General features: G+C 38.7%; 1 protein-coding gene across 4 annotated transcripts in view; it reads left to right on the forward strand.

Annotated features, from left to right (window-relative positions):
* mbd3a (methyl-CpG binding domain protein 3a) overlaps window positions 1-2,434 on the forward strand; it is a 38,337-nt gene extending 35,903 nt beyond the window's left edge. For all 4 annotated transcript variants that reach the window (XM_041203695.1, XM_041203696.1, XM_041203697.1 and 1 more), the window contains one exon: window positions 1,819-2,434. The gene's annotated coding sequence lies outside the window, so the exon portion shown is untranslated. The remainder of the gene's footprint in view (window positions 1-1,818) is intronic.
* Window positions 2,435-11,997: the final 9,563 nt, after the last annotated feature.

Genomic DNA, 11,997 nt, shown 5'->3' on the forward strand with positions numbered 1-11,997 from the left:
GAACAACAATATATTTCCAAGTCAGGATGGTGAGTGGCTTGGAGCAGAACTTCCAGGTGGTGGTGTTCCCATGTATCTGCTGCCCTTGTCCTTCAGGTGGTAGTGGTCATGGGTTTGGAAGGTGCTGCCTGAGGAGCCTTGGTGAATTTATTCAGTGCATTTTGTAGATGGTACACACCGCTGCCGCTGTTTGTCATTGGTGGAGTGAATGCTTGTAGAAGGGGTGCCAATGATGTAGGCTGCTTTGTCCTGGATGATGTCAAGTTGCTTGAATGTTGTTGGAGCTGCATTCATCCATCCATCACATTGCTGACTTGTACATTGTAGATGGTGGACAGGTTTTGGGGAGTCAGGAGGTGAGTTATTCATCACACAATTCCTAGCCTCTGACCTGCTCTTGTAGCCACGGTATTTACGTGGCTAGTCCAGTTCAGTTTCTGGTCAGTTGTAACTCCCGGGATGTTGATAGTGGGAGATTCTGTGATGGTAATGCCATGGAATGTCAAGGGGCAGTGGTTGGATTCTCTCTTGTTGGAGATTGTCATTGCCCAGCACACTAGTGTGGCGCGAATATTACTTGCCACTTGTCGACTCAAGATTGGATATTGTCCAGGTCTTTCTGCACTTGGACATGGACTGCTGCAATATCTGAGGAGTTAGGAATGGTGCTGAGCATTGTGCAGTCATCAGCGAACATCCCCACATTGAAGGTCATTGAAGCAGCTGCAAATGGTTGGGCCTAGGACACTACCCTGGCTTAGTCAAGCTTCAAAATCCCAACTTTCATGTGGCCGTTCGGACGACAGGTACCACAAGTTCCGTTTTTTTTTCAAAATTGTAACTCAGTTTGGGTAGATATTTTTTTGCCTTCATATGGATATGTGCTTTTTTTAAGCTGTTAAACTGGACTTCAAGTAATTCAGCATTTGTTAGTTCCGGCAGCCTTACGGTTTCTAGAATATTGCCAGATTGCTGACTTGTAGAAATTAATACCACAAGTCTCACTCTGATACAGCTGACATTAAAAAATTAGTTCTGTGTATCTATTCCCAATTGATCTAAATGCTTGAGCCAGGAAATTTTCGCTAGTAATCTAAACCACAGTTTTCATCTTTTGACCCTGGAAGTGAATCTGGCTCACTTTTTAACAGCTAAATTTCAAAGTGAAATGAGTTTCGATATCTCAGGTTTACTTGAGCAACTTTTTAATCTGCCAATGCAGCGTATATTGGCAGTTTCAAGCTCCAACAGATATCACCATCCTGTACCACAATGTTTATATTGGATCGAGTTACTTGGAGGGAGAAAAAGATGATTTGCGGGGGTCATAAATTATGGCTGTTTCGCTCCTTATAGTGGCCTGTTTTTTTATATTTAGGAGGCTGGTGAGGAGCTTTATCCTATATCTGACCTGAGTGTTTTCTTACTATGGTTCAGTTTTCTATCACATCTTAGCTTGTGTGTCTTTGGGGAGTCTATTTCTTGGACTTTACAAACTTTCTGGCTCAGCAGTTTGAAATGCTTGTTGTCTATAGTCACTCTATACATTTTTAGCATAATATGCTCTCCCTCAAGAAATGCATTGGAACATAACTGTTCTTTTGACATCTGGAACCTGAGTCAGAATCTAGATTAGTCAGATGAAATTGTTTGGCAAAGCCACACTTGTGCTGGGTTACAAAGATATGTCAACACTCAACTGGCATAAATAAAGGAAGGTGTTGAATGAATTAGTAGAGAAGCTTGATGTTTGTTTACAGCAATATGTAATGCTCAATTTTTTTCTGCAATATGAATTTTCATTTGTTTTCTTGGCAGGAGGTTATTAGAATCCAATATTTTTCAGGGAGGCGTGAACGCAAAGATGAGTGAAAATATTCGTAAGGATGAGAATCACTGAATAATTGTATCATTTGGAATTTCTACATCCAAACTGGTTTATAATATGTTTGAAGAACTACTTTTCCAGTTTAAAAATAAAAGTGCTTTTTGTCAGATGGAAACAGTCATTGTGATGGGCATGTAGACCATTGCCAGTAATCATTTTTAAACTTGAAGTTTGTTTTTATATGCTCACGTTTTTTAAAGCTATGTAAAATACTGTAAAATTTGATATGTGCAAGTTGTCTATTGGTAGGTGTATTCTTTGTTTGTGGTTTAATCGTGAAATAAGCATACATACATCTTTGGTGATAAGAGCACTAACGAATAAATCCAATATTTCTAGTTTTGTAAGTTACGTTTCTAGAACATTGCATTCTTAATCCTGTAATGAGGCAAACTGCATTCGTGCATGTTCTGTGAAAAACTGTTTTGAAAGTGTTTTATAATGCATGTTTCCAATTATTTCCCGCCTTCAGTAAGTGTACATTATGTGTAGTGGAACCAAACCATAAAAGCTCAAATAGCTTGTCAATAAAATCGATTTGCTACATATTTTCTATCTGAATTGGTAATATTTTGGATACGAACTGAGGTACCCCGTGAGATTAGATTAATTTATAGTACTTCTCTCACCAGTTTTGGATTCAGCTGCAACCCCACCATAACAAAAGACCCATAAAAGAATGGTCATGTTTTGGGATTTCTTTTAATAGAAAAGATGTGCGAGGTTATGTTTGAAGTGTTCATACAAGAGAAATTATAAGTAAACTATTGTGTCACATGACAGCATTTTGGGATTACGCAGTGGTATGGGACGTGATAAATAGGCAGATGTTGCATCTCTTCAATTTGTATGGAAAGTTGCTAATGAGAACCTGGTCCCATCTTAAAAACTGAGGTTTGAAGAGCCACTGAGCCACTGTTATTGGGGCAGGTATTGAAGATATATTGAAGCCAGAATAGCCAGTTTTTAGAAGTTTGTTCTCTGAGTTCTGCCGTTTGTTTAAGTCAAGGTCAGATTGGATATCTGTTACTCACTTTTCTCTAAATGAAATTTGCATCTCATTTTACTTCACAAAGTGTTCCAGTAGATCTTGGGCAAAATGGGATGAGAGTGCAAGTGAAAGTTATGATATCCAGATCAGATCACAAGGGTGATCTGTTGTTGCACCCCTAGTTTGCCTATAATTAGTAAGAAAGACTTGTATTTATATGGTGCCTTTCACAACTTCACTTTACAACCAATGAAATACTTCTCAAGTATAATCACATTTTAGTCAAGTCGGAAACATGGCAGCCAGTATGTGTATAGCAAGGTCCCACAAACAGCAAAGTGATCATGACCAGATAATTTTTTGATTGAAAGATAAATGTTAGTTGGAACACTGGGGAAAACTTCCCTTGCTGCTCTTCAAAGTAATGCCAAGGACTTATTACGTCCGCCTGAGATGTAAGAACCCTTGGTTTAACAACTGATCTGAAAGATACACCTCTGACAGTACAGCACTCCTAAGTGCGCAATCCTAAAGAGTCAGCCTAGATTTTGTGCTTAGGTCTCTGGAGTGGACCCACAACCTAAGCCACAGCTGACAATACAGGCACATTTCTGAATGAATGTAAAATGTTTGGACGACTTAATAGAAGGGTCACCACCACTATTACTGCGAGAATATTAATGCAAATCCAAAACTTGAAATAATTTTAAACTGTCATACTCCTTTCTGTCTGTCAACTTACCAGTTGTGCAAATTAAACCTGTGAAATTTGGCCTACAGAATTTGTTTGCAGATTTTCATCTAATATTTTCCCTGTTTGTGCTAGAATCTTGCACTGTCCCACCTTGCTTCAGCATCCCTAAGGGAGTCCCATGTAGTCACTTGGCCACCAGTTTTCCTTCCCTCTGATTGAATACCTAGCCATCACTTGATAATTTATCTGGTCACAATTGTACCAATACTTGATATGATGAATTGTGAATTTATCCTTTGTTACCTCCTGAAGTGTGTAGTGCTTGTCAAGTAATTGCAATCTTATGGTACTTGATCCCTGTCTTGTGTAAATGAGAACAGGATTTATTAATGCTTTCAAGTTTTGTGACTGCATATAAGACTATGTTGTTGACATCTGATTTGCTGACACAGTTTGCATTTCTATTAATGAAAAGTAGTAATTCTCCAGTAAGGGCATGAGAGTTTAAATTAATTGTTATGGATTTGAACTCCAAATCAGACATCAGTGCTGTCGCACTGGAACTGTTAGATGTTTTCATAGAATACTCTTGATGTATTAAAGCAAATAATTTGCACAAACTATTGCCTAGATGAATAAGCATATGAATTGCTAATACAGTTCTGCTGCTGATGAGCTAATTATTAAGAAAGCTGACAGGAGTGGCCAATTGAATATAAAAAGATACAGGCAAATAAAATTAGTGTGGATTGCTAAGCCTAAGTTGCTGGCACAAGCAGAGTGACCCAAAGGGTCATTTCCATCATGTAATTCCTTTTCACTTTCTTCCTAACCACTTCCAAAGAAAATGAGAGAACTCTGGTATTTATTGGTGTCTTTACAAATTATGCAACTAACATAAATGAATAATGAGCTTAAGTGTGATTTAATTAAGCATTACTACCAAAATAACTTGTTTTCAGCAGTGTTGAACTGTTAGAGTCACTTTGGGGGAGAAATGCTGGAAAAAAAAAACATTATTTAGGATTCTTATATTTTCAGTATTTACTTGGGTATAAGCCTTCAACTTTGATCCGTACAGATACCTTGATAATAAACATGTACACTCCGGCCAGCCAAGTTTCTCCCAAACTAACTGCTGCTCAACTTTGTCCGTGTGTTAAAATTTGGGATTGCTGGGTTCAGTGGCATCAGTCCCTCAAGTGAATGGTTCAAACATTTTTTAATGTGAGCTGACTTATGTATAAAAGCATATCGCCCTGTGACCTGCACCAGATATCTATACCTATTAACTACCTCTCATCTGACTTGATCCACATCCCAGCCTGGAGCTGTCCTAACTCATTGCAGACCTTTCTGTGGAAAAATGGTAAAAAAAAATCCTGAAATATGACATGTAGATTGAGGCGGTTCTCTGCTAAACTTTGAAAGATTTGAGGCTGTTCCTTGTCTCTCTCTTTCACTGCTGACTACTCAACATTGCTGTACTGTAATTGGAGTTTACATAGCATTTTCAGATCCTTGCCATTGTACTTGTTAATGGCAGTGTTGCTATGACTACTTGAATTGTTGGTTATTTAGTTTTACCAATTTTACTACAACCATTTTGTGAATCCAGACCCTTGTGGGAGTTTGCTAGCCCTTATCACTGAGAAATGTATTCTTCACTTAGAATGAAGTTAGATTCTCGAACACTCTGAAAACTTCAGCCTGCTTTGGCGGAATATTTTCCCTTGCAAATCTGACTGCAGTAAATTCTGTGAAGAATGGTGTCACTGTATATTGGATGTTTATGTTCAGCTGTACAGCCAAATTTACAATACAATTTTTACCACAAATTTTAACAGTCCAATAGTTCAAAATAGTAATGTCTATGAATATATTGTCATAGCATCACAACATTATTTAACATACTATTTTCTGTTGTATGTTGGTTGTGACTGGTTAAGTGTTATGACCAATGAAGTTGGTAAAGCGGAGTTATTTAAAAATCCCAGAGGGAAACTTTAAACAACTGTCATAACCTATAATTTTAAGTGTTACATTTGAGATGCGACTCTAAATACTAAATGAAACATTTTATTAATTTACATAGTTTAAAAAATATATACATACATACATGGCCACAAATTACTATTATCATAACTTTTAACAAATTCCCAATCTAATCTCCATTATGGCAACAGCAACCCATAGTCTTAACCAAACACCAAGCAAAGCATTTTCACTTTACAAATTCAAAATGAAGTTCTTTTCACTTTGGTTCCTTGCAGGTACAGTGATAGGCTTACAAGCTTTGATCTTACATTGCCTCTGCTCTGCACACCCAAAAACTGCTGAAGCTATATCTACCAGCCCCATTGAATGTTAATTCTCATTGTATCAATAACCTCTGAACTAAACCTCTCTAACAATAAAACCCCTTTCATAGTACCAATTTTATTAATAATATAAACATATTGCTTTGTATCAGCTAGTTTTCACCCCACTTCTTGAATGCTCTATTCAAAAAATGCAAATGCATGCTATCTCTCTTACACATCAAAACTAGGACACATCAAAGTACCCAGGCTAGCTGGTTTTAATCCAATTAAGACACATCCACAGACTAAACCTCTATTTTAAAAGAAAAATATTTTCCAATAATATATACATTAATAGCTTCATGACATAAGGAACAGTTGTGGAGACATAGATATGTCTGAACAACAACAACAAGTCTGACAGCATCTGCGGAAAGGCACATAGTTAACGTTTTGAGTCCGTATGACTTCTGTTGAAGAGTCATACGGACTCCATGTTAACTGTGTTCCTCTCCACAGATGCTGTCAGACCTGCTGAGTTTTTCCAGGCATTTTTGTTTTTGTTTTGGATTTCCAGCGTCTGCAGTTTTTTGCTTTTATGTCTGAACAATAACTGGTTCCTTGTAAGAACATAACTATTTACAGATATGCAAGACTATGGGTATTACTCAGTCTAAGCCATGAGATTTCTCCTGCCAGTTGCCTAGCCATGTGACACTCTTCCATCATAATATGGCGATACTGTTTCTCTAGTCCCACACATTAACCCTTTCAGCTCTGAACAGCCTAATGCTACATCTCCCTCCAAGTCTTTGTTCAAATATATTAATATACTATCCCTCTCTCTTTCCACACCCCAAGTCTCTGACTTAATAGGTTTAATTGGTCTGGAGGTTTCATTACTCTCCCTGACTATGTCCTTGTGAAGTTTAGGTGATTGGTAGTCTCCCCTTGGATGACTTTGCTAGCCATGGTTGGCCTTCGGTAAGAGTTGCAGTATCTAGTGCATTGTCAGTTTGACTCTCTCAATATCTGATTCTCCTAAATGTATAATGGAAGGTTCTTCTCTGGATCTAGACTTGATCCTCCTCTTCCTCTCCTTGCTGTTGTACCTCTCTTGATCCATTGTTTCTCATGATCAGATTTTGTAGGTTTTTCTCTCTCTATGTTGACTATGTTCCCTAACCTTTGTTGCAATGACTCCTTGTAGCCTCTGGTTGTGATTCTGGGGAATCCTGGACTGCTACCTCTGGAGGGAATTGTGTAGGCAACACTGGAAGCTGTGAGGAAGGCACTTGATTAGCATCATTCTATCCTTCAAATTCCAGTGGCAGTGTCCTCCAACATGGAAGAGGTGGACATTGCCTGGTTCAGTTCTGACTCTGATTCTGGACTTATTCACTTCTTGTACCTGAGCGACCACTTTTGGTGGATGGATAGCTGTGGATGGGAGCACTTACCAAGGGGTAACCCCTATCAGATGAACTTGGCATTGTACCAGCATATCCTATCGCCTGGGTTTTATCTTCCACTCTCTCTGCGGATGCACCAAGTGATGAAGGGTCATGATTGCACTCAGGTACTTGTTGGTCCAATTGGGCCGGTACCACTTCAGGAAGAACAAGTTTATTTTCCATCCCTTGGATGACATCTTCGAAAAAGATTGGATTGTCACCTTAATGAAAAGTGTTGAAAAATCTGCACTGAAGTCCCAGTTGAGGTTATCAGAGCAGTTGGATGGTTTGAAGGTCTTTGATTTGGCATAATCGATGACTGTCAGTACATTGATGTCTTCACTATCTTGATGAGGTTGAGGTTGACAAGGACGTTTTGGCTTAGAAGAGAAAATTCCTGATTGGGAATAACGTGATGTTTCCAGTATCTGCTTGTTCCTGTATTGCATTGCTTGTAAAATGCCAATGACTGGTAATTTGATCTCTCCTGGACCATATAACGGTGTTTCAGTTGTCCTCAGCCATTGGTTTGCTAGCCATGGTTTTTTATTGGACAGGACTGTAACACTTGCTCCTGTATCCAATTTGAAATTAGTTCTGTGTCCATTGTCACAAATGCCTGCATTCCAGAAAGTATATCTTGGATCTTTGATCTCACCCAGGAAACATTGTTTTCCTCTTTTTGCTGAGACTCTATTTCACTGATGGCCATGTGTACGAAGGTTCTCTCATGATCCTTTGTGTATCTAGAGGTTTTAGTTCTGCATATCTTTCCAAAGTGTCCCAACCTTTTACAATGAAAGCATTCTGCAACAGTTGCAGGACACATTGCGCCTGTGGAGCATTTTGGCACCTCAGCACTGGCATGGTTTTGAGCTTTTATTCCATTTTGCCCGGACTGTCTTTGGCATTCTTTTGTTCAATTAGCTGTACTGTCATTGGGAGTTTACTGAACCATGATTTGTCTTTCCCTCATATTATGGCTCTATTTTGCTGACGAACCTCTGATTGACAAACTGTATCGCCTCTCCAAAGTTAAGTCGTCTTTGGATTGCAATAGGTCAGAAAGGGTGTCATCGGCTACCCTGACTATGATGTGGTCTTGTATTGGCTCAGATTTAAGATCACCATGTTCACAACTTTCATCCAGTCGATACAGGTCATTAATAAAGGTATCAACGGGCTCATCAGGTGTCTGGATACTTTTGTTAAATTTGGCTCTTTCTAATAGTTTGTTACACTTCGCAGGTTAAAATAATTATCAAAAGCTTTTAAGACCTTGAATTTGTGAGATGTTTCATTAGTGCCTTGTGTTGCTGTCTACATCATCAGCAATTGCTCCAATAGAGTACAATAATGTATATCGTTTGTGGCCACAGAAACACCTATCTATTCCCCTTACAATTGAATCCCCTATAACTAATGCATTCCCACACTTCTTACTCCTCCCCTGTGCAGCAGAGTCAACCGTGGTGCAACAAATTTGGCTGTTGCTGCTTTCTCCTGAGAGGCCATTACTCTCAACAGTATCCAAAACGGTATATCTGTTTTGCAGGGGAATAGCCACAGGAGATTCCTGCACTGCCTGCCTAGTCCTCTTGCTCTGCCTGGTGGTCACCCATTCCCTTCCTGCCTGTGGACTCTTAGCCTGTGGTGTGATCACTTCTCTATGCATGCTATCCATGATGTTCTCCATCTCGCGAATGCTCCATCACTGTTGATGATTCCATGATAAATTACTTATTGCAACAAATTGAATGCCCTATTGTTCTCTGCACAATGATCTCTGTTGAAAGTTGTGTGTTAATATTGGGAGAGGACAAGATCAGCTTAGCAGTGAAACCCCCATGGTTGAATCACATCCCTACATTTGTCAGACTCAAATGAAGTGAGATATCATCCTAGCAAGAGTCATGGCCTTCAAGGGAGGATGGTAAAGGATAAACGTTTCCAGAGGTTTAAAAAAAACATTTAATCTGAGAATCACAATCATTATAGAAATTATATTTAATTGGTCTGTCATGAAAGAAAATAGTTTGATGTACAGTCATCGTGTATTAGAGTCCATTTTTGTAAGAAACCACTGCACCTTTGTGTTCTGTGTAATTCCAAAACCAATAACTTTGTTTTTCTGATACACTTGTGCATTTTTAATATATTTCACCATTTCAGATTACACCTTCACGATTTAGTACAAACAAATGAATTTACATGATTCTGTAAGTTTGATTTGTTCATTGCTTGAGAAGAAATTGCTATTGAAATAAAGCTGCATTGAATACGGAGAAACATCTAAAACAGCCAGTTTTTCTAAGCCCAACACCAAGCCCTATTTTTGTAATGTGATATGAAATTTTCAAGGAACTTAATGAATATACTTACCTTTTGTTCACCAATTTCAGTGACAGATTAAATATCAGTATGAAGCAGAGAGGATCAGTTTGTATCCACATGTCCTTTTGCAAAGCTAGCCTACAGAAAATTACACTCCCTGATGTTCATTTCCAGGGCAATACTTCCCTAATATGCTACAGATTTTTAGTCTATTTCTGCAGAGGGGTGAAATGTTACATAGGTCTGTGGGGGCTATTGTTCCTTCAGAGAAAACTACATTTATACAGATAAAATAGTTAGAAATTTATAATAACTAGGGAGAATGTGACTTTCTCCAAGGGTTTCTTTGCAACTACAGAATGAATTGGCATGACATTAATAATAAATTATGTTACATTAGTAAACCCATTAAAATGTTTATCACTGGGCGAGGGCTCCTCTGTATAACTTCTACATTTGGATTCTTTAATTTTGTTAGAGCAACTATATATCATACAATTTAATTATCTTCTATAATTTGGACTTTTTTTAAGAATACCTGAGTTTCTTCTCAACAATTGATAATTCAAATATTATGCATGGCAAAAGTGCCACAGTACATTTTTCATGAAACCTCATCCACAGGCGGGAAGAGGTTTCATGCAGGGTTTGTTAATTAAATAAAAATTTTTGGAAAAAATTAATGGACATGTCCCAGCTCATGTGACAGTTTCACATGAGGGGACGTGTCCTTAAAATTTTTTTCCACCTTTATTAAACTTTCCACAACTTAAACTAATCTCCCTGAGGCACCTCCACGCCTCAGGGAGATTTCTGCGCTTTTTCGTGCACCTGTGCGAAAGATTGCAGGCCCCGACTTAGGGAACCCCTCCCCACCCTCACAAGGAGTGCACAGCGCTTCCAGTTGTGCATCACGCTGGGCGGGCCTAAATTGGCCTGTCCTTGTAAAATGATGGCACGCACCCGATTGGGGGCGCCAATCGGATTCGCGCTCTCTCCTGCCCTCCCCCACACAACCCCTCCGACAGGGGGAAAATTCTTCCCCAGGTGTTAGGAGGACTTTGCAGGATGTAAGAAATGGCTGTATTATAACCTTAAAATCTTAAGTCTGTTGAATATTATAGAAACAGCTTGTTCTCTCTTTCTCCCTTATTAAGAAATATTCCATTGCAGCCTTCCATGCTGACAAATGCAGGACAGTGTGGGCCTGTGATCTCTGCCAAGGACGTGGCTCTAGCACAAGCTCTGAAACAAAGCATTCCTAAACCTGATAAGGTTGGTTCTCATGACCCACATGTAAACCAGCTGTTTGAGTAAAGGTTAGCAGGATGACCTAGCAAGCCATAAGCCACAAGATGACTGTGGGCTTTGGATGGAAATAGAATACCTTGAATATCTGTCCTATGCTAAAGGACAATTGATTAAGAGTTTGATATAAGACAACCATCAGGAAATAATGTATAAATGAGTTCTCAGGAGGGAAAAATCACTGACAGAAAGGAGCTTTTCAAAGTGGATCCATGCTGGCTTTGGCCTAATATTTTGGCTAGCTCAAGAAGAACGAGAGTAGAAAAGACTGCCACCATCAACCACGGAGATCAGCACTCTCCAGCTTCTCAATTCGAGATCTGTAAACCATTCCCACTTGTTATAGGTTGTATGTCTTTTATGGTTATTTAGCGCTTATACTATATCTGAACTATTGCTTCTTAATAAACTGCTTCAAAATCACCAATGACCTGTTGACCCCCTTTTTGGGTAACCTGTGACTCCTGGACAAAATCTTCTAAGGATCAATTGGACTGGAATTGTCTCAGTCTTGTTCTGATCCAGTCAGTGCCTGGGTTGTTGCAAGAGGTACATCCTATGTTTCTCTTATGAGTCTTTTCAAAGCAATTGATTACACCTCAGTGGCTTGCTAGACCATTTCAGATGTCATTTAATGTCAATCATAATCTTACTCTGAACATATCTCAATTTATAACACTGCTAATAAAGGTTAACCTTCTGAATGTGTTTTATTTCACAATTTAGAGTACAAATATGGTTGCTTATGTTTTTTGACAAATAATGCAAATAGGTTACCTTGCTGCCTTCCATATCAAAATCCTAAAATAAAAAACATTTTAATACCTCTGAGTTAGGAGGAGAAACGCATATTTTAAGATAATGAACTGTTCCAAGGGATATTTAATCAGCTTCTGACACTGGAACTAAGGTCTTTTGGCATATACCATGAAACAAAATGAAGTTATGGAGAAAATTATGAATCAACTGAATGTTGATCCTGCTAAACAGACGGTAACTCCATGTGGTTTGCAAAATGTGTGGGA

Source organism: Carcharodon carcharias, chromosome 14 (genome assembly GCF_017639515.1).
Source record: "Carcharodon carcharias isolate sCarCar2 chromosome 14, sCarCar2.pri, whole genome shotgun sequence".
NCBI lineage: Eukaryota > Metazoa > Chordata > Chondrichthyes > Lamniformes > Lamnidae > Carcharodon > Carcharodon carcharias.